Source organism: Somniosus microcephalus, unplaced genomic scaffold (genome assembly GCF_052327205.1).
Source record: "Somniosus microcephalus isolate GS21.2 unplaced genomic scaffold, FLI_Smic_1.0 unresolved_chr6, whole genome shotgun sequence".
Taxonomy (NCBI): domain Eukaryota; kingdom Metazoa; phylum Chordata; class Chondrichthyes; order Squaliformes; family Somniosidae; genus Somniosus; species Somniosus microcephalus.
In genome coordinates, this window is record NW_028225184.1 from 32223860 (window position 1) to 32247871 (window position 24012).

General features: G+C 47.7%; 1 pseudogene; it reads left to right on the forward strand.

The window, feature by feature from the left end:
* The first annotated feature begins 15545 nt into the window (after window positions 1–15545).
* On the forward strand, window positions 15546–22678 carry LOC147087173 (NACHT, LRR and PYD domains-containing protein 3-like; annotated as a pseudogene).
* Window positions 22679–24012: the final 1334 nt, after the last annotated feature.

Genomic DNA, 24012 nt, shown 5'->3' on the forward strand with positions numbered 1-24012 from the left:
GTGGTGGCCCAGCATGGCCAGAGAGATCCACGAGTATGGGCGACTATGTCTACCTTGCCTCCAAACAGGAATCGGGGGTAACATTCGAGTATATATGTGGCATGTCCGGCGGCTCAGGTGAAGCTGGACGCACTTACAAATGGATTTCGCAGGACCCCTACCCCGCAGCGGCGGGTATAACCATGTCTTAATAATCATCGACCTTTTACCTTTTGGGTCGAGGCCTTCCCCACTGGGAAGAATACAGCCGAAGTAGCTGCAAAAATCCTAGCGATGGAAGTCATTCCCCGTTGGGGGGTGCCTTACCAGATAGATTCCGACCAGGGAACCCACTTCACCAGCAAGGCCATGAAGCAGGCTTTAGCCCTCCTGGGGTTACGACAACGGTTCAACATCCCTTACCATCCACAATTCTCAGGAATGGTGCAACGGATGAGCCGTACTGTAAAACAGTCTGTGACTAAGGCCATTTTACAGACCGGAGAAGGGTGGCATGCAGTCCTCCCCACCATTCTTTGGGGCATACGAGCCACGCCAGCCACAGGCACTGGCTTAACCCCTTTCGAACTAATGCCAGGACGAGCTATGGTGTTACCCCAAGACGCACCCCCTCAGGGTACGGGGGACACTTCCCAATTCCAGACAACTCTCCAGACATATCTATGCCTGATCAGTGAGGACAATCAGGCCAAACACTTTCAGGTTCAACACTTACAGGAGGCAGATGATGCCAAGAGACAAAGGGGAATTTGGGATGTGCCTCCTCGGGTAGGACAGTGACTGGTGGTTCAGCGACCGGTTCGAGGTACCTTTGAGCTACGGTGGGATGGGCCCTTCCAGATCCTCCTAAGTACAGGAACCTCGTTTGCCTACAGGAAAAATTGAATGAAATATGGAAACACTGGAGCCAGATCAAGCCAGTGATAGAGCCCGGGGAAGAGATTTCCCCATCTCTTGGGGACATTATGATTAAAAGGAAATAATAACGAGTATTGACTTGTCTTCTCTCCCCTATATTTGATCAGGACCGGATTTCGAAGGACTAATCGATTCTTCGGGTCGCTATTTTACCTATATCTTTCTTACAGATGTGCGGGTGTAACCTATTTACGGCCACCATTCCAGGGATCTCGACCTTTCGACGATCCAGTTTATCGACTTAACCGTGAACTCTCACTACTATACGACTCCAACCTTCCTCGGAACTCAACCCTTGACTCTAGAGTTCCGATTATCTCCCTTTTCTGGTAAGATTACTGGAGCCCTCGTTCTACATCCCAACAGAACTCAGAATCTTTTATTTACCCTACCACGCACAGAGGAGGTAGGCTGGTTGCGAGACACAGCTGCTCTTTGGGAACCGCTGGTTTCGGGACTGGAGGAGCTTCACGAGGGGATATCCAGTCCCTTTTATAGACCCTCCTGCCTCTGAAGGAGGACAGTGCAAAATGACTTCAAACATTCCCGTCCGACAGCTGCTAACCATCACCGAATTTCGATAATCAGGTAAGTTACATTGAGCCACTGTCACAAGGCCACCACCTCCGCCTCAACGTCACGTATGATGTAGCTTTAACCCCGCTCCGACCCTTGTGCCCACGGCTAATAATAGGACAGACCGAAAGAGGGCTGGAGACAGACAGAGGGTCAGAGGGAGAGAGAGAGAAATCCTGCTAGTTAGCACAAGCTAGTGCCGAGATTGCTAAATGGACTGGACTCCTTATGCCTGGTGGTGGTATAGGATAACGATGGGGTGGCTTATCTTGGGAATGATAGGGTTACTGTTCAGCGAACAAACGACACCTACCACAGCGCTGTGGTTCTGCGCTGACTGGCTGGGAGCCCCCTTTTTCTGTGAGTTGGCCACTGGTCCAGTGTAAACACACAAGGGGGTCTGTACCAGTAAAATCACAGGAAGGAAGGACAGGATAGGTTGCCAGAATAATGCGGGGCGTTCGGACCCCTTATGTATGCCTACCGTAGAGAGATGACAAACTTTCGGGATTACACCTGAACCAGAGGGGAACCAATATCCTTACGGGGAGGTTTGCTAGCACTGCTGGGGGGGGTTTAAGCTAACTTGACAGGGGGAAGGGGTACAGAGTGGAGCTATAGCAGGGGGTGATTTACAGCCAAATACAGAGGAAAAAGCAAGGCAGAGCAAATATGTGAAAGCAAAAGGGAATATGGCAGGGCTGGAAGGCAATTATTTTAATGCAAGGAGTCTTGCTAATAAGGTGGATGAACTGAAGTTGTTGTTGAACACATGGGAGTACGATATTGTTGCCATCACGGAGACATGGTTGAGGGAGGGTCAGGACTGGCAGCTCAATATTCCGGGGTATAGAATCTTCAGGCAAGACAGAGGGGGGTGTAAAAGGGGAGGGGGTGTTGCAATATTAATTAAGGAGTCAATTACTGCTGTAAGGAGGGATGATATATTAGCGGGTTCCTCTAATGAGGCCATATGGGTAGAACTTAAAAACAAAAAGGGGGCAAGCACTTTGCTGGGAGTGTACTATAGGCCCCCAAACAGTCAGGGGGAGACAGAGGAACAGATATGTAGGCAAATCTCAGAAAAGTGCGAAAATAATAGGGTAATAATAGTGGGGGATTTCAACTTCCCCAATATTAATTGGGATAGTCAGAGTATAAAAGGCTTAGAGGGTGCAGAATTCTTAAAGTGCATCCAGGAGAGCTTTTTGAGCCAACATGTAGAAAGCCGTACAAGAGAGGGGGCGGTACTGGACCTAATTCTGGGGAATGTAGCCGGGCAAGTGGTGGAAGTGTCAGTAGGAGAGCATTTTGGCGACAGTGACCATAATTCGGTGAGATTTAAGGTGGTCATGGAAAAAGACAAAGACGGCCCGGAAATAAATGTTCTAAATTGGGGGAAGGCCGATTTTAATATGATAAGGCAGGATCTGGCCAAAGTGGACTGGGAGCAGCTACTTATAGGAAAATCCACATCAAACAGTGGGAGACTTTCAGAAGGGAAATAGAGAGAGTACAACGCCAACATGTTACTGTAAAGGTCAAGGGTGGGACCAACAAGCAAAGGGATCCTTGGATGACAAGGGATATACAAAAATACATTAGAAATAAAAGGGGGGCTTTTGGCAGTTACAAAAGACTAAAGACGGAGGAAGCCCTAGTGGAGTATAAAAAGTGCAGGGGCATACTTAAAAAAGAAATTAGGAGGGCGAGGAGGGGCCATGAAATAACACTGGCGAGCAAAATAAAGGAAAATCCTAAGATGTTTTATAAGTATATTAAGGGCAAGAGGATAACCAGGGAAAGGGTAGGGACCATTAGGGACCAAAGTGGCAATCTGTGTGCAGAGCCAGAGAATGTAGGCGGGGTTTTAAATGAATTTTTTGCATCTGTGTTCACTATGGAGAGAGACGATGCAGACATAGAAATCTGGCAAGGGGACTGTGACATACTTGAACATATTAGCATCGAGAGGGAGGAGGTACTAGCGGTTTTAGCAGGCCAAAAAAGTGGATAAATCCCCAGGCCCGGACGAGATGTATCCCAGGCTGTTGTGTGAGGCAAAGGAGGAGATTGCAGGGGCTCTGACACAAATTTTCAGAACCACTCTGGCCACAGGGGATGTACCAGAGGACTGGAGAACAGCTAACGTAGTACCATTATTCAAGAAGGGTAGCAGGGATAAACCAGGGAATTACAGGCCAGTGAGCCTTACATCTGTGGTAGGGAAATTATTGGAAAAAATTCTGAGGGACAAAATTAGTCACCACTTGGAGAGGCAAGGTTTAATCGGGGATAGTCAGCATGGCTTTGTCAAGGGTAAATCATGTCTGACCAATCTGATTGAATTTTTCGAGGGGGTGACTAGGTGTGTGGATGAGGGAAATGCTGTGGATGTGGTTTACATGGACTTCAGTAAAGCTTTTGACAAAGTCCTGCATAGGAGACTGGTCAAGAATGTAAGAGCCCATGGGCTCCAGGGTGCCTTGGCGCGTTGGATCCTAAACTGGATGAGTGGCAGGACGCAGAGGGTGATGGTCGAAGGTTGCTTTTGTGACTGGAAGCCTGTGTCCAGTGGGGTACCTCAGGGATCGGTGCTGGGTTCCTTGCTGTTTGTGATCTGCATAAATGATTTGGATGAGAATGTAAAAGGTATGATCAGTAAGTTCGCAGATGACACGAAAATTGGTGGGGTGGTAAATTGCGAGGAGGAACGCCTCAGGCTACAGGACGATATAAACGGGTTGGTCAGATGGACAGAAAAGTGGCAAATGGAATTTAACTCTGAAAAGTGCGAGGTGATGCATTTTGGACGGACAAATAAGGCAAGGGAATACACAATGTGTGGTAGGACACTAGGAAGTACACAGGGTCAGAGGGACCTTGGTGTACATGTACATAGATCCCTGAAGGCAGGGGAACAGGTAGATAAGGTGGTTAAAAAGGCATATGGGATACTTGCCTTCATTCGCCGAGGCATAGAATATAAGAGCAGGGAGGTTATGATGGAGCTGTACAAAACGCTGGTGAGGCCACAGTTGGAGTATTGTGTGCAGTTCTGGTCGCCTCACTATAGGAAGGATGTGATTGCTTTGGAGAGGGTGCAGAGAAGATTCACCAGGATGTTACCTGGGATGGAGCGCCTCAGCTATGCAGAAAGGCTAAACAGGCTGAGGTTGTTTTCCTTGGAGCAAAGAAGGCTGAGGGGGGACCTGATTGATGTGTACAAAATGATGAGGGGCATAGATAGGGTAGATACAGAGGAACTTTTCCCCTTAGTAGTGGGGACAATAACAAGGGGGCATAGATTCAGGGTAAGGTGCAGGAGATTTAGAGGGGATTTGAGGAGGAACTTTTTCACCCAGAGGGTGGTTGGAATCTGGAACTCACTGCCTGAAAGGGTGGTAGAGGCAGGAACCCTCACAACATTCAAGAAGCATTTGGATGAGCACTTGAAATGCCATTACATACAAGGCTATGGACCAAATGCTGGAAAATGGGATTAGACTGGACAGGGATTGATGGACGGCGCAGACACGATGGGCCGAAGGGCCTCTTTCTGTGCTGTAAAACTCTATGACTCTATGACTCTATTCACAGTCTGTCCCTCTCAGTGCACACAACACCCCAGATAACCTGCACAATTCATGAAACAATAGCAATCTACCACGTGTCTATTCACAGTCTGTCCCGCTCAGTGCACACAATACCCCAGATAACCTGCAAAATTCATGAAACAAAAGCAATCTACCTCCTGTCTATTCACAGTCTGTCCCTCTCTCAGTGCACACAATACCTCAGATAACCTGCACAATTCATGATACAATAGCAACCTACCTCCTGTCTATTCACAGTCTGTCCCTCTCTCAGCGCACAAAATACTCCAGATAACCTGCACAATTCATGAAACAATAGCAATCTACCTTTTGTCTATTCACAGTCTGTCCCTCTCTCAGTGAACACAATACCCCAGATAACCTGCACAACTCATGAAACATTAGCAATCTGCCTCCTGTCGATTCACCGTCTGTCCCTCTCAGTGAACACAATACCCCAGATAACCTGCACAATTCATGAAACAATAGCAATCTACCTCCTGTCTATTCACAGTCTGTCCCTCTCTCAGTGCACACAATACCCCAGATAACGGGCACAATTCATGAAACAATAGCAATCTACCTCCTGTCTATTCACAGTCTGTCCCTCTCTCAGTGCACACAATACCCCAGATAACCTGCACAATTCATGAAACAATAGCAATCTGCCTCCTGTCTATTCACAGTCTGTCCCTCTCTCAGTGCACACAATACCACGGACAACATGCACAATTCATGAAACCATAGCAATCTACCTCCTGTCTATTCACAGTCTGTCCCTCTCTCAGTGCACGCAATACTCCAGATAACCTGCACAATTGATGAAACAATAGCAATCTACCTCCTGTCTACTCACAGTCTGTCCCTCTCAGTGCACACAATACCCCAGATAACCTGCACAATTCATGAAACAATAGCAATCTACCTCCTGTCTATTCACAGTCTGTCCCTCTCTCAGCGCACACAATTCTCCAGATAACCTGCACAATTCATGAAACAATAGCAATCTACCTTTTGTCTATTCACAGTCTGTCCCACTCTCAGTGCGCACAATACCCCAGATAACCTGGACAATTCATGAAACAATAACAATCTACCTCCTGTCTATTCACAGTCTGTCACTCTCTCAGTGCACACAATAACCCAGATAACCTGCACAATTCATGAAACAATAGCAATCTACCTCCTGACTATTCACAGTCTGTCCCTCTCAGTGCACACAATACCCCAGATAATCTGCACAATTCATGAAACAATAGCAATTTACCTCCTGTATATTCAGTCTGTCCCTCTCAGTGCACACAATACCCCAGATAACCTGCACAATTCATGAAACAAGAGCAATCTACCTCCTGACTATTCACAGTCTGTCCCTCTCAGTGCACACAATACCCCAGATAACCTGCACAATTCATGAAACAATAGTAATCTGCCTCCTGTCTATTCACAGTCTGTCCCACTCAGTGCAAACAATACCCCAGATAACTTGCACAATTCATGAAAAAATAGCAATCTACCTCCTGTCTATTCACAGTCTGTCCATCTCAGTGCACACAATACCCAAGATAACCTGCACAATTCATGAAACAATAGCAATCTACCTCCTCTCTATTCACATCCTGTCCCTCTTTCAGTGCACACAATACCCCGGTTAACCTGCACAATTCATGAAACAATAGCAATCTACCTCCTGTCTATTCACAGTCTGTCCCTCTCAGTGCACGCAATACCCCAGTTAACCTGCAGAATTCATGAAACAAGAGCAATCTACCTCCTGTCTATTCACAGTCTGTCCCTCTCTCAGTGCACACAATACCTCAGATAACCTGCACAATTCATGAAACAATAGCAATCTACCTCCGGTCTATTCACAGTCTGTCCCTCTCTCAGTGTGGACAATACCCTAGAAAACTGCACAATTCATGAAACAATAGCAATCTACCTCCTGTCTATTCACAGTCTGTCCCTCTCAATGCACACAATACCCCAGTTAACCTGCACAATTCATGAAACAATAGCAATCTACCCCCTGTCTATTCACATTCTGTTCCTCTCAGTGCACACAATACCCCAGATAATCTGCACAATTCATGAAACAATAGCAATCTACCTCCGGTCTATTCACAGTCTGGCCCTCTCTCAGTCACACAATACCCCAGATAACCTGCCCAGACACTGAGACATTTGCAGTGAATCTTTTGTTAAGGGAGGGAAAGGATAAGGGTGCTGATTCCTGAGCTCAGTGTCCAGGCAGCTGAAGCACGGCCGCCAATGCTGGAACCGTGTAAACCTTGTATGTGAAAGGGGCATGAATTGGAGGAGCACCATTATCTCGGCGGATTTTGTGGCTGGAGGAGGTTACAGAAACAACAAGGGGGCTAGGACATTGAGGAATTCGCAAATAAGAATGAGAATGCTTAAGTCCAGATGTTGCCTGACCGGGAGCCAATGTAACCCATGGCTAATGGGTAAACAGGATTGATGCGAATTTGGATATGGGCAGCAGAGTTTTAAATGAGCTTGCTTATGGAGGGTACAAGGTGGGAGGCCAGCCAGGAGACCATTGGAATAGTCGAGTCCGGATGTAACGAAGAGCACGAATGAGGGTTGCAGCAGCAGCTGAGCTGAGGCAAGGGTGGAGACTGAGAATATGGCAGAGGTGGAAGTAGGCAAACTTTGTGATTGGGAGGATATGGGGTCCTAAGCTCAGTTAATGGTTAAATGGAACGCCGATTTGAACATCTGTCCATTCACAGTCTGTCTCCCTCCCAATTCACACACTGCCCCAGATAACCTGCCCAAGGTCTGATACAATAACCGTGGGACACTTGACCATTCACAATCTGTCCCACTCCCAATTCACACACTGCCCCAGATAACCTGCCTAAGGTCTGATAAACTAACTGTGGGACACTTGACTATTCACAGCCTGTCCCACTCCCAATTCACACAATGCCCCAGATAACCTGCACAAGGTCTGATACAATAACAGTGGGACACTTGACCATTCACAGTCTGTCCCACTCCCAATTCGCACAATGCCCCAAATAACCTGCCCACGGTCTGATACAATAATCGCGGGACACTTGACCATTCACAGTCTGTCCCACTCCCAATTCACACAATGCCCCAGATAACCTGCCCAAGGTCTGATACAATAACAGTGGGACACTTGACCATTCACAGTCTGTCCTACTCCCAATTCACCCAATGCCCCAGATAACCTGCCCAAGGTCTGATACAATAACAGTGGGACATTGACCATTCACAGTCTGTCCCTCTCCCAATTCACACACTGCCCCAGATAACATGCCCACGGTCTGATACAATAACAATGGGACACTTGACCATTCACAATCTGTCCCACTTCCAATTCACACACTGCCCCAGATAACCTGCCCACGGTCTGATACAATAACAGTGGGACACTTGACCATTCACAATCTTTCCCTCTCCCAATTCACACACTGCCTCAGATAACCTGCCCAAGGTCTGATACAGTAACAGTGGGACACTTGACCATTCACAGTCTGTCCCACTCCCAATTCACAGAATGCCCCAGATAACCCGCCCAAGGTCTGGTACAGTAACAGTGGGACACTTGACCATTCACAGTCTGTCCCACTCCCAATTCACACAATGCCCCAGATAGCCTGCCCAAGGTCTGATACAGCAACAGTGGGACACTTGACCATTCACAGTCTGTCCCACTCCCAATTCACACAATGCCCCAGATAACCTGCCCCTGGTCTGATACAATAATAGTGGGACACTTGACCATTCACAGTCTGTCACACTCCCAATTCACACACTGCCCCAGATAACCTGCCCCTGGTCTGATACAGTAACAGTGGGACACTTGTCCATTCACAGTCCGTCCCACTGCCAATTAACACACTGCCCCAGATAACCTGTCCCTGGTCTGATAGAGTAACAGTGGGATACTTGACCATTCACAGTCTGTCCCACTCCCAATTCACACACTGCCCCAGGTAACCTGCCCCTGGTCTGATACAGCAACAGTGGGACACTTGACCATTCACAGTCTGTCCCACTCCCAATTCACACAATGCCCCAGATAATCTGCCCAAGGTCTAATAGAATAACTTTGGGACACTGGGCCATTCACAGTCTGTCCCACTCCCAATTCACACAATGCCCCAGATAGCCTGCCCCTGGTCTGATACAGTAACAGTGGGACACTTGACCATTCACAGTCTGTCCCACTCCCAATTCACACAATGCCCCAGATAACCTGCCCAAGGTCTGATAGAATAACTGTGGGACACTGGGCCATTCACAGTCTGTCCCACTCCCAATTCACACAATGCCCCAGATAGCCTGCCCAAGGCCTGATACAATAACCGTGGGACACTTGACCATTCACAGTCTGTCCCACTCACAATTCACACAATGCCCCAGATAACCTGCCCAAGGTCTGATACAATAACAGTGGGACACATGACCATTCACAGTCTGTCCCACTCCCAATTCACACAATGCCCCAGATAAACTGCCCAATTTCTGATACAGCAACAGTGGGACACTTGACCATTCACAGTCTGTCCCACTCCCAATTCACACAATGCCCCAGATAACCTGCCCAAGGTCTGATACAGTAACAGTGGGACACTTGACCATTCACAGTCTGTCCCACTCCCAATTCACACAATGCCCCAGATAACCTGCGCAAGGTCTGATACAGTAACAGTGGGACACTTGACCATTCACAGTCTGTCCCACTCCCAATTCACACAATGCCACAGATAACCTGCCCAAGGTCTGATACAATAACAGTGGGACACTTGACCATTCACAGTCTGTCCCACTCCCAATTCACACAATGCCCCAGATAACGTGCCCAAGGTCTGATACAATAACAGTGGGACACTTGACCATTCACAGTCTGTCCCTCTCCAAATTCACACAATGCCCCAGATAACCTGCTCCTGGTCTGATACAGTAACAGTCGGATACTTGACCATTCACAGTCTGTCCCAATCCCAATTCACACAATGCCCCAGATAACCTGCCCCTGGTCTGATACAGTAACAGCGGAACACTTGCCCATTCAAAGTCTGTCACACTCCCAATTCACACAATGCCCCAGATAACTTGCCCAAGGTCTGATACAGTAACAGTGGGACACTTGACCATTCACAGTCTGTCCAAAAGCCAATTCACACAATGCCCCAGAAACCTGCCCAAGGTCTGATACAGTAACAGTGGGACACTTGACAATTCACAGTCTGTCCCACTCCCAATTCACACAATGCCCGAGATATCCTGCCCAAGGTCTGATACAGTAACATTGGGACACTTGACCATTCACAAACTGTCCCACTCCCAATTCACACACTGCCCCAGATAACCTGCCCAAGCTCTGATACAATAACCATGGGACACTTGACTATTCACAGCCTGTCCCACTCCCAATTCACACAAAGCCCCAGATAACCTGCCCAAGGTCTGATACAATAACAGTGGGACGCTTGACCATTCATAGTCTGTCCCACTATCAATTCACACACTGCCCCAGATAACCTGCCCACGGTCTGATAAAAAACAGTGGGGCACTTGATCATTCACAATCTGTCCCTCTCCCTATTCACACACCGCCCCAGATAACCTGCCCACGGTCTAATACAATAACAATGGGACACTTGACCTTTCCCAATCTGTCCCACTTCCAATTCACACACTGCCCCAGATAACCTGCCCACGGTCTGATACAATAACAGTGGGACACTTGACCATTCACTATCTTTCCCTCTCCCAATTCACTCACTGCTTCAGATAACCTGCCCGAGGTCTCATACAGTAACAGTGGGACACTTGACCATTCACAGTCTGTCCCACTCCCAATTCACACAATGCCCCAGATAACCTGCCCAAGGTCTGATACAGCAACAGTGGGACACTTGACCATTCACAGTCTGTCCCACTCCCAATTCACACAATGCCCCAGATAACCTGCCCCTGGTCTGATACAATTATAGTGGGACACTTGACCATTCACAGTCTGTCCCACTCCCAATTCACACACTGCCCCAGATAACCTGCCCCTGGTCTGATACAGTAACAGTGGGACACTTGACAATTCACAGTCTGTCCCACTCCCAATTAACACACTGCCCCAGATAACCTGCCCCTGGTCTGATACAGTAACAGTGGGACACTTGACCATTCACATTCTGACCCACTCCCAATTCACACAATGCCCCAGATAACCTGCCCCTGGTCTGATACATTAACAGTGGGACACTTGACCTTTAACAGTCTTTCCCACTCCCAATTCACACAATGCCCCAGATAACCTGCCCAAGGTCTGATACAGTAACAGTGGGACACTTGGCCATTCACATTTTGTCCCACTCCCAATTCACACAATGCCCCAGATAGCTTGCCCAAGGTCTGATACAGCAACAGTGGCACACTTGACCATTCACAGTCTGTCCCACTCCCAATTCACATAATACCCCAGATAACCTGCCCCTGGTCTGATACAATAATAGTGTGACACTTGACCATTCACCGTCTGTCACACTCCCAATTCACACACTGCCCCAGATAACCTGCCCCTGGTCTGATACAGCAACAGTGGGACACTTGACCATTCACAGTCTGTCCCACTCCCAATTAACACACTGCCCCAGATAACCTGCCCCTGGTCTGATACAGTAACAGTGGGACACTTGACCATTCACAGTCTGACCCACTCCCAATTCACACAATGCCCCAGATAACCTGCCCCTGATCTGATACAGTAACAGTGGGACACTTGACCATTCACAGTCTGTCCCACTCCCAATTCACACAATGCCCCAGATAACCTGCCCAAGGTCTGATACAGTAACAGTGGGACACTTGACCATTCACAGTCTGTCCCACTCCCAATTCACACAATGCCCCAGATAACCTGCCCAAGGTCTGATACAGTAGCAGTCGGACACTTGACCATTCACAGTCTGTCCCACTCCCAATTCACACAATGCCCCAGATAACCTGCCCCTGGTCTGATACGGTAACAGTGGAACACTTGACCATTCAACGTCTGTCACACTCCCAATTCACACAATGCCTCAGATAACATGCTCAAGGTCTGATACAGTAACAATGGGACACTTGACCATTCACAGTCTATCCCAGTCCCAATTCACACAATGGCCCAGATAACCTGCCCAAGGTCTGATACTGTAACATTGGGACACTTGACCATTCACAGTCTGTCCAACTCCCAATTCGCACAATGCCCCAGATAACATGCCCAAGGTCTGATAGAGTAACAGTGGGACACTTGACAATTCACAATCTGTCCCACTCCCAATTCACACAATGCCCCAGATATCCTGCCCAAGTTCTGATACAGTAGCATTGGGACACTTGACCACTCACAATCTGTCCCACTCCCAATTCACACACTGCCCCAGATAACCTGCCCAAGGTCTGATAGAATAACCTTGGGACACTTGACTATTCACAGCCTGTTCAAATCCCAATTCACACAATGCCCCAGATAAACTGCCCAAGATCTGAAACAATAGCAGTGGGACATTTGACCATTCACAGCCTGCCCCAGATAACCTGCCCACGGTCTGATACAATAATAGTGGGACACTTGACCATTCACAATCTTTCCCTCTCCCAATTCACACACTGCACCAGATAAGTTGCCCACGGTCTGATACAATAACAGTGGGACACTTGACCATTCACAATCTTTCCCTCTCCCAATTCACACACTGCCTCAGATAACCTGCCCAAGGTATGATACAGTAACAGTGGGACACTTGACCATTCATAGTCTGTCCCACTCCCAATTCACATAATGCCCCAGATAGCCTGCCCAAGGTCTGATAGAGCAACAGTGGGACACTTGACCATTCACAGTCTGTCCCACTCCCAATTCACACAATGCCCCAGGTAACCTGCCCCTGGTCTGATACAATAATACTGGGACACTTGACCATTCACAGTGTGTCACACTCCCAATTCACAGACTGCCCCTGATAACCTGCCCCTGTTCTGATACAGTAACCGTGGTACACGTGACCATTCACAGGCTGTCCCACTGCCAATTAACACACTGCCCCAGATAACCTGCCCCTGGTCTGATAGAGTAACAGTGGGATACTTGACCATTCACAGTCTGTTTCACTCCCAATTCACACACTGCCCCAGATAACCTGCCCTTGGTCTGATACAGTAACAGTGGGACACTTGACCATTCACAGTCTGTCCCACTCACAATTCACACAATGCCCCAGATAAGCTGCCCAAGGTCTGATAGAATAACTGTGGGACACTGGGCCATTCACAGTCTGTCCCACTCCCAATTCACACAGTGCCCCAGATATCCTGCCCAATGTCTGGTAGAATAACTGTGTGACACTGGCCCATTCACAGGCTGTCCCACTCCCAATTCACACAATGCCCCAGATAGCCTGCCCAAGGTCTGATACAATAAACGTGGGACACTTGACCATTCACAATCTGTCCCACTCCCAATTCACACAATGCCCCAGATAACCTGCCCAAGTTCTGATACAATAACAGTGGGACACATGACCATTCACAGTCTGTCCCACTCCCAATTCACACAATTCCCCAGATAACCTGCCCAAGTTCTGATATAGTAACTGTAGGAGACTTGACCATTCACAGGCTGTCCCCCTCCCAATTCACACAATGCCCCAGATAATCTGCCCAAGGACTGATACAATAAAAGTGGGACACTTGACAATTCACAGTCTGTCCCACTGCCAATTCACACAATGCCCCAGATAACCTGCCCAAGGTCTGATACAGTAACAGTGGGACACATGACCACTCACAGTTTGTCCCACTCCCAATTCACACAATGCCCCAGATAACCTGCCCAAGGTCTCAAACATTAACCGTGGGACACTTGACCATTCTCAGTATGTCCCACTCCCAATTCACACAATGCCCCAGATAACCTGCCCCTGGTCTGATACAGTAACAGTGGGACACTTGACCATTCACAGTCTGTCCCACTCCCAATTCACACAATGCCCCAGATAACATGCTCAAGGTCTGAGACAGTAACAGTGGGACACTTGACCATTCACAGTCTATCCCAGTCCCAATTCACACAATACCCCAGATAACCTGCCCAAGGTCTGATACAGTAACATTGGGACACTTGACCATTCACAGTCTGTCCCACTCCCAATTCACACAATGCCCCAGATAACCTGCCCAATGTCTGATACAGTTACATTGGGACACTTGATCATTCACAGTCTGTCCCACTTCCAATTCACACAATGCCCCAGATATCCTGCCCAAGGTCTGATACAGTAACAGTGGAACATCCGTCCATTCACAGTCTTTCCCACTCCCAATTCACACAATGCCCCAGATAACCTGCCCAAGGACTGATACAATAACAGTGGGACACTGGGCCATTCACAGTCTACCCCACTCCCAATTCACACACTGCCACAAATAACCTGCCCAAGGTCTGATGCAGTAACAGTGGGACACTTGATCATTCACAGTCTGTCCCACTCCCAATTCACACAATGCCCCAGATAACCTGCCCAAGGTCTGATACAGTAACAGTGGATCATCCGTCCATTCACTATCTGTCCCACTCCCAAATCACACAATGCCCCTGATAACCTGCCCATGGTCTGATACAGTATCAGTGGGTCACTTGACCATTCACAGTCTGTCCCACTCCCAATTCACAATATCCCCCAGATAACCTGCCCACAGTCTGCTACAGTAACAGTGGGACACTTGACCATTCACAGTCTGTGCCACTCCCAATTCACACAATGCCCCAAATAACCTGCCCAAAATCTGATACAAAACTGTCAGACATTTGATCATTCACACTCTGTCCATATCCCACTAATATCCTGTGCCCTATTTTCCAGTAATTATTAGAATCACGTGAGGATTTGAAACAGTTCTCAGCTACTAACTGAGTTTGAATTTCTACACACACCTCTATCGAAATTGCCAATTAAATCTTGCATTATTTTACTGAATAGTGAAATGGCATTGAGAAGTTGTTTTTATGTCAATACAAATAATACTGAGAACCACTTTCTCTCTATTCTTATTGAAGATGTTCAGCAGAAACACAAGGAAACACTCCGGGTACAAACTGATATACTGAGAGTGAACACTATCCTAATAAAGGAGAAGGTTAAGATTTTCCAGCTGTTTGATCGATATGCTGAGCTAACGCTCATTTCTACTGTTCGAGATCGGACTCTTGTAGAACATGAACTGCTGGTAAGAGGCCGAGACCATGAAGAGTGGAGAGAAAAACACCTCCGGAGAGAACTGGACAAAATTCGAACTGATCAGTTGTTCCAGAGCTGTTTTTCCCAGAGAGGCGGTTTGTTCCAGAAAATCGAGGGTATCTTCTGGCGATCCAAGTCTGTGAGTTCAGCAGCAGTGAGCGGAGTCTCGGGGATTGGAAAATCAACAATGGTACAAAAGATTGTTCATGACTGGGCCACTGGGAAAATATACCCAGACTTTCAATTTGTTTTCAGTTTTAAATTCTGGGATTTGAACGCTATTAACTGTAGAATAAACCTGAGGAATCTGATACTGGATCTGTATCCTTACTTTGGGAATATTCATAGGGAGCTCTGGAAGAACCCAGAGGTATTGCTGTTTATATTCGATGGTTTGGATGAATTCAAGGACAGTATCGATTTTGCTGACAATCGGAGAAATACTGAACCTCAGCACATGTGCACAGATCCTGAAGACTGGTGTGAAGTGTCTGACATTGTGTACAGTTTAATACAGCACAAGCTGCTCCCAGGATGTTCAGTGCTAGTGACCAGCCATCCCACTGCATTACATTTATTGGAAAAGGCTTCGATCAGTGTCTGGGCTGAAATCCTGGGATTTGTTGGTGAAGAGCGGAAGGAATATTTCAACAAGTTTTTTGAAGATCAGACGGTGGCAGCAGCTGTTTTCAAACACGTGGAAGAGAACGAGATCCTGTACACCATGTGCTACAACCCTTCCTACTGCTTGATCCTCGGTCTGTCACTAGGCTCCTTCTTTCAACAAAGAGACAGGAATCAGCAGCGAGTTCCCAAGACCATCACCCAACTATATTCCTACTATATTTACAACATTTTGAAAAACCATGGCCGAGAGATTGAAAGCCCCCGTGATGTGTTACTGAATCTTGGTGAGATGGCCGTCACAGGAGTCTCCGAGAAGAAGATTGCGTTTAGAAATGGAGATTTGATCAAGTACAATCTACAACCTTCCCAGTTCCTATCTGGGTTCATGATAGAACTTTTGGAGAGAGATGAATCTGCCCAGAGCGTGGTGTACACATTCCCGCACCTCACCATCCAAGAGTTTGTAGCCGCACTCTCACAATTCCTGACTCCAGATCCTGGGGACATCCTGAAACTCCTCAGAGAAGCCCACAGCAAGGAAGATGGGCGATTTCAGATATTTCTCCGTTTTGTTGCTGGTCTCTCCTCCCCACAGGCAGCTCGGCCCCTGGAGGAGTTTCTGGGTCCATTTCTTCATCAAACCACCTGCCGAGTGATTGACTGGGTGAAGGAGAAGATTGAAGGACAGATTGGAAACATAGGGAGTAATATTGGTAAAAGGAACCTCCTGAACACATTCCACTACCTGTTTGAGTCTCAGAATAAAGCACTGACTCGGACCACAGTGGGATCTGTGGAAACACTTACATTTAATGGATTGACATTGACCCCGATTGACTGTGCGGTCCTGTCTCACGTCATTGGACTCTGTGATACAATAAAAACACTCGATCTACAGAACTGCAACATTCAGTGTGAAGGACTCCAGCGGCTGGGACCCGTACTGCACAAATGCCGGGAGCTAAGTTAACTGTTTATTTGTCTCTAACTGTTGGGTGAATTGTAGAACAGTCATGGATTGTGCTGTTGCTCCATAATGTAGGGAAACAAACAGTTCAGTTAAACCAGAGAGAAGCGGATTCAACACAAATGTGACCAATAATAAGAGGATCGGTCAGTTGTTCCCTAAGGACTGGAGAATCTAAAATGGATCCTTGTGAACAAGTAGGGATTTTACAGCATTTATCGGATCAGCAGATACAGGTGACTGAGAGTCTGATAATTTAATTACAATAAGTCATCTTTAATAAAGCTGGACAGCAGAATGTAAACACAGAATATAATCCGGCAGTAAAGATTAAATTAATTTAAAATGTTTTCCACATCCACCATTTCAACTGGAAACAGGAGAGAAACCCAAGTTTAAATCACTAACAGTTCGATATTTAATCCAATACCGTACAGGCTGTGTCCTGTCGAGGGGGTAGTTTCCTGGATTGGGAATATTGGGGAATCGGGAATTCTTTCAGCTGTAAATGTTTACAATTATTCACAGTCCTGAACATTGAGTAAAGATTAATATTCAGGATCTTAAACCAGCCGGTGAAAATGTTCCAATCTAACCAGAGTGCAGACACACACCGGCCAGCAGTGGGGCCACTCACACAGCGGGCAGCTCCTGGGTAAACCGGGGGAAGTGAACCCGGGAATTCCCCATAATCCACCCCATGTGTGAGGCCACACTAGGGGAGGGAACTTCCGAAAATTCCCCCAAAAAAACTGTCGGGCCAGTTACACCTGAAATAAATGTAGAGCCAGTTAATGGGAATAAAGTGAGAGACTCCCCTCCCCTGTAAACTAGGTGTGCAAGGAGATTTAAAACTTGTAACGGGGCAGGATATACTCTATTGCTGCTATTGACAAACATTCACTCTAAGCCCTCTGACTCCCACAACTACCTGGAATACACTTCCTCCCAACTCGCTTCCTGTAAGGATGCTGGTCCATTCTCCCAGGTTTTCTGTCCCTGTCGCATCTGCTCCGATGATGCCACCTTCCACACCAGTGCTTCCGACATGTCTTCCTTTTTCCTCAACTGAGTACTCCCCTCTACCGTGGTTGACATGGCTCTTGACCATGTCCTTTCTATTTCCTGCACTTCTGCTCTCACCCCTTCCCAGCCCACCCAGAACTATGATAGGGTTCACCTTGTCCTCACCTTTCACCCACCAGCCTCTGCATTCAACGGATCATCCTCCGCCATTTCCATCATGTCCAGCGTGATCCCACCACCAAACACATCTTCCCCTCACCTCCCCTTTCAGCATTCCGAAGGGACCGCTCCCTCCACGACAACCTGGTCCACTCCTCAATCACCCCAACACACATTCCCCTTCCCAGAGCACATTCCTGTGCAAGCACAGGAGATGCAACACCTGCCCTTTTACCTCTTCCCTTCTCATTGTCCAATGCCCAAAACTCTCCTTCCAGGTAAAACAGCGATTTACTTGTACCTCTTGCAATTTAATATACTGTATTCACTGCTCACGATGCAGTCTCCTCTACATTGGGCAGAAATATGCAGATTGGGTGATTGCTTTGTGGAACACCTTCGCTCAGTCTGTAAGTGTGACCCCGAGCTTCTGGTCACCTATCGCTTTAATTCCCTGCTCAACTCCCACTCTGATCTCTCCATTCTCGGCCTCTTACACTCTTCCAACAAAGTACAACATAAGGTCGAGGATCAGCACCTCATCTTTCAATTAGGCACTTTACAACCTTCTGGACTCAACATCGAGTTCAACAATTTCAGTCTATAAACTCAGCCCCTAGTTTATTTGTTTCATTATTGTTTTTCCTTTTACTTGTTTTTCTCTCGTATGACAGCTGTTGATGATTCTGTCATTGACATTTACACCTCAACTAGATTCATCTTTTGTTACTTAACTTGTCCCATTACCATCTCCTTTTGCTTGCACCATCATCCCTTTTGTCTTTCAATTTCTCCTGTCTTCCACCCTATCACCGACCTTCCCTTTTGTTCTTTCCTCCGCTCCCCCCACCTTTCCCGGCCCCTACACTTACATCTGTAACTTGTTCCAGTTCTGACGAAGGGTCCTTGACCTGAAACATTAACTCTGTTTCTCTCTCTATAGATGCTGCCTGACCTGCTGGGTATTTCCAGCATTTCCTGTTTTAATTCAGAATAAATTCTCCTTGTTATATAAAATCCTGAGGGACAGATTTTAGAGCAGCAGCTGGCGTTTCACAATATAACTCACCCCGGGATATTATACAGATTAATATATTGCTCAGAGTATAAAGTACAGGGAATCACCGCTTTATCATTTAATTCTGGGAAAATCACTTTATTCCCATAAAGCCCGGGATCTAAGGTGCAGCAGAAATGAGATAAGTTTCTCCAAACATGACGAGGCGGGTCACTGAGCTCCAGGAAGGTAATTCCGATCATCAGGGATTGAGACAGACTGAGGGACATTTAAAGGCTTCACACAGACAGCACTTTATTTAATAAATACATTAATGGACAGTCCCTGAATATATGGGCTGTTGGACAGAGTGAGATACATTTCCAGTGAGGGGGGAATTTCACAGGGGTCAGCGGGCACCATCAGTGGTGGGTCGAGTGGGTCCCCGACCTTACCCGACCCCGGTCCCACCCGACCTCTCCCAGCCCCATCCGGCCCTCAGCCGACCCCGACCTCACCCGACCCCACCCGACACACCATACCCCTCCCCGCCCCCCCGACCCACCACCGACCCCGGCCCCTCCCTCCACCCGACCTCGATCCCCCGACCCACCACCGACCCCGGCCCCTCCCTCCACCCGACCTCGACCCCCCGACCCACCACCGACCCCGGCACCTCCCTCCACCCGACCTCGACCCCCCGACCCACCACCGACCCCGGCACCTCCCTCCACCCGACCTCGACCCCCCGACCCACCACCGACCCCGGCACCTCCCTCCACCCGACCTCGACCCCCCGACCCACCACCGACCCCGGCACCTCCCTCCACCCGACCTCGACCCTCCGACCCACCAACGACCCCGGCAGCTCCCTCCACCCGACCTCGACCCCCCGACCCACCACCAATCCCGGCACCTCCCTCCACCCGACCTCGACCCCCCGACCCACCAACGACCCCGGCCCCTCCCTCCACCCGACCTCGACCCCCCGACCCACCACCGACCCCGGCACCTCCCTCCACCCGACCTCGACCCCCCGACCCACCACCGACCCCGGCACCTCCTTCCACCCGACCTCGACCCCCCGACCCACCAACGACCCCGGCCCCTCCCTCCACCCGACCCGCCACCCACCACCAACCCCTGCACCTCCCTCCACCCGACCCCGACCCGCCACCGACCCCAGTCCCACCCGAACCGACCCCTACCCGCCCATGTGGGAAATCGCGTGGGGAAACCGGGTGATTAATGTCCTGAATACTTTCAGTGATTGCTGTAATATCCCAGAGAGAAAATTACATCAGCTCCGTGTATTGATTTCTTTGTGGGTTCAATGACGAGACATTTATGAAAGAGAATGACTTTTAATCTAAAGTCTGTTCAACTCTTTATATACCATTTCCAGGAGACATTATGCTTGTGATGCATTTAGAACGAAACTGAAACTAAACTCCACTGCCTTGCTTGTCTCGATCACATGACCTCTGCTGGTCAGGCGCAAGCAATCAATACCTGCAAACATGCTATTAAGGCATCATAATCGAACAGGCAAATACCATCTCTATTTGCTGATATCATTACACTCCGGGCTTCAATTCAGTTTGTTTCTCTCTCTCTGTTTGTGTTTAGACTGAGTGACAGTAAACTGGGAGATTCAGGAGTGAAACTACTGTCTGTGGCTCTGGGGAATGCGGACTGTAAAATACAGAGACTGCGGTAAGTACCAGACTGTGTGAAATTGTGTTTGTAATAATTGGATGCCTGACACTGTACATTGTTATTAGTATCAGTAATAGAGTTATTAATAAACTCTGGGGATTTACTCTGATTCCTGTTATTTCTCTCTCTGATCCACAGGCTGTGGGCTGTCGGTCTCACAGATTCTTGTTCCCAGGATCTCGCCTCCGCTCTCAGTACAAACCGCTCACTGACGGATCTGAACCTGGGTAATAATAAACTGGGAGATTCAGGAGTGGAGCTAGTGTCTGTGGCTCTGGGAAACCCGGACTGTAAAATACAGACACTGGGGTAAGTACCAGACTGTGTGAGGTTGTGTTTATAATAATTGGATGTCTGACACTCTACATTGTTATTAGTATCAGTAAAAGTGTTATTAATAAACTCTGGGGATTTACTCTGATTCCTGTTATTTCTCTCTATGATCCCCAATCTGTTTGGTATCGGTCTCACAGATTCTTGTGCCGAGGATCTCGCCTCCGCTCTCTGTACAAACTGCTCACTGACGGATCTGAACCTGGGTTATAATAAACTGGGAGATTCAGGAGTGAAACTAGTGTCTGTGGCTCTGAGGAACCCGGACTGTAAAATACAGAACCTGCGGTGAGTACCAGATTGTGTGAGATTGTGTTTATAATAAGTGGATGTCTGACACTGAACATTATTTGCATCAGTAATAGTGTTATTAATAAACTCTGGGGATTTACTCTGATTCCTGTTATTTCTCTCTCTGATCCCCAGGCTGGATGGTGTCGGTCTCACAGATTCTTGTGCCGAGGATCTCGCCTCCAGTCTCAGTACAAACCACTCACTGACGGACCTGATCCTGAGTAATAATAAACTGGGAGATTCAGGAGTGAAACAACTGTCTGAGGCTCTGAGGAACCCAGACTGTAAAATAAAGAGACTGCGGTAAGTACCAGTCTGTGTGAGATTGTGTTTATAATAACTGGATGTCTGACACTGGACATTATTATCAGTATCAGTAACAGTGTTATTAATAAACTCTGGTGATTTACTCTGATTCCTGTTTTCTCTCTCTCTGATCCCCAGGCTGTATCGTGTCGGTCTCACAGATTCTTGTGCCGAGGATCTCGCCTCCGCTCTCAGTACAAACCGCTCACTGATGGATCTGAACCTGAGTTATAATAAGCTGGAAGATTCAGGAGTGAAACAACTGTCTGTGGCTCTGAGGAACCCAGACTGTAAAATACAGAGACTGCGGTAAGTACCAGTCTGTGTGAGATTGTGTTTATAATAACTGGATGTCTGACACTGGACATTATTATCAGTATCAGTAACAGTGTTATTAATAAACTCTGGGGATTTACTCTGATTCCTGTTATTTCTCTCTCTGATCCCCAGCCTGGATGGTGTCGGTCTCACAGATTCTAGTGCTGAGAATCTCTCCTCCGCTCTCAGTACAAAACGCTCACTGATGATTCTGAACCTGGGATCAAACTTCTTCACAGACCGATCTGTCCCCGCTATCCGCCGCCTCACACAGACCTGCCGGAGTCTGGAGTACATCTGGTGAGTGGTTGTGTTAATGTTTAATATAATCAATTAAATATCAGTGGGATTCAGTCACTTTTCTGGGTAATATTTGTCTGTAATTAATATTGAAATATTAACCCCAGTCTCGCGGTTATTTACACTGATGTTCAATCTATTAATTCCTGTTTAATCTTTAATCTGTTTCAGGCTGGGGGAGAATCAGTTCCGTTTAAACGGAAGGAAACAGCTGGAGTTACTGCAGGGAACAAGACCCAGACTGAGTGTGACAGTGTGATCATTCCAAATGATGCTGTCATTGCTCCCATTGTGTGACCATTCCAAATGATGACATCACTGCTCACATTGTGTGACCATTCCAAGTGATGACATCACTGCTCCCATTGTGTGACCATTCCAAGTGATGATATCACTGCTCCCATTGTGTGACCATTCCAAGTGATGCTGTCACTGCTCCCATTGTGTGACCATTCCAAGTGATGACGTCACTGCTCCCATTGTGTGACCATTCCAAGTGGTGACGTCACTGCTCCCATTGTGGGACCATTCCAAGTGATGACATCACTGCTCCCATTGTGTGAACATTCCAAGTGATGACATCACTGCTCCCATTGTGTGACCATTCCAAGTGATGATGTCACTGCTCCCATTGTGTGACCATTCCAAGTGACGACATCACTGCTCCCATTGTGTGGCAATTCCAAGTGATGACATCACTGCTCCCATTGTGTGACCATTCCAAGTGATGATGTCACTGCTCCCATTGTGTGACCATTCCAAGTGATGCTGTCACTGCTCCCATTGTGGGACCATTCCAAGTGATGACATCACTGCTCCCATTGTGTGAACATTCCAAGTGATGACATCACTGCTCCCATTGTGTGACCATTCCAAGTGATGATGTCACTGCTCCCATTGTGTGACCATTCCAAGTGATGACATCACTGCTCCCATTGTGTGACCATTCCAAGTGATGACATCACTGCTCCCATTGTGTGACCATTCCAAGTGATGATGTCACTGCTCCCATTGTGTGACCATTCCAAGTGATGCTGTCACTGCTCCCATTGTGTGACCATTCCAAGTGATGACGTCACTGCTCCCATTGTGTGACCATTCCAAGTGATGATGTCACTGCTCACATTGTGTGACCATTCCAAGTGGTGACGTCACTGCTCCCATTGTGTGACCATTCCAAGTGATGAGGTCACTGCTCCCATTGTGTGAACATTCCAAGTGATGACATCACTGCTCCCATTGTGTGAACATTCCAAGTGATGACATCACTGCTCCCATTGTGTGAACATTCCAAGTGATGACATCACTGCTCCCATTGTGTGAACATTCCAAGTGATGACATCACTGCTCCCATTGTGTGAACATTCCAAGTGATGACATCACTGCTCCCATTGTGTGACCATTCCAAGTGATGATGTCACTGCTCCCATTGTGTGACCATTCCAAGTGATGACATCACTGCTCCCATTGTGTGACCATTCCAAGTGATTACGTCACTGCTCCCATTGTGTGACCATTCCAAGTGATGACATCACTGCTCCCATTGTGTGATCATTCCAAGTGATGGCGTCACTGCTCCCATTGTGTGACCAT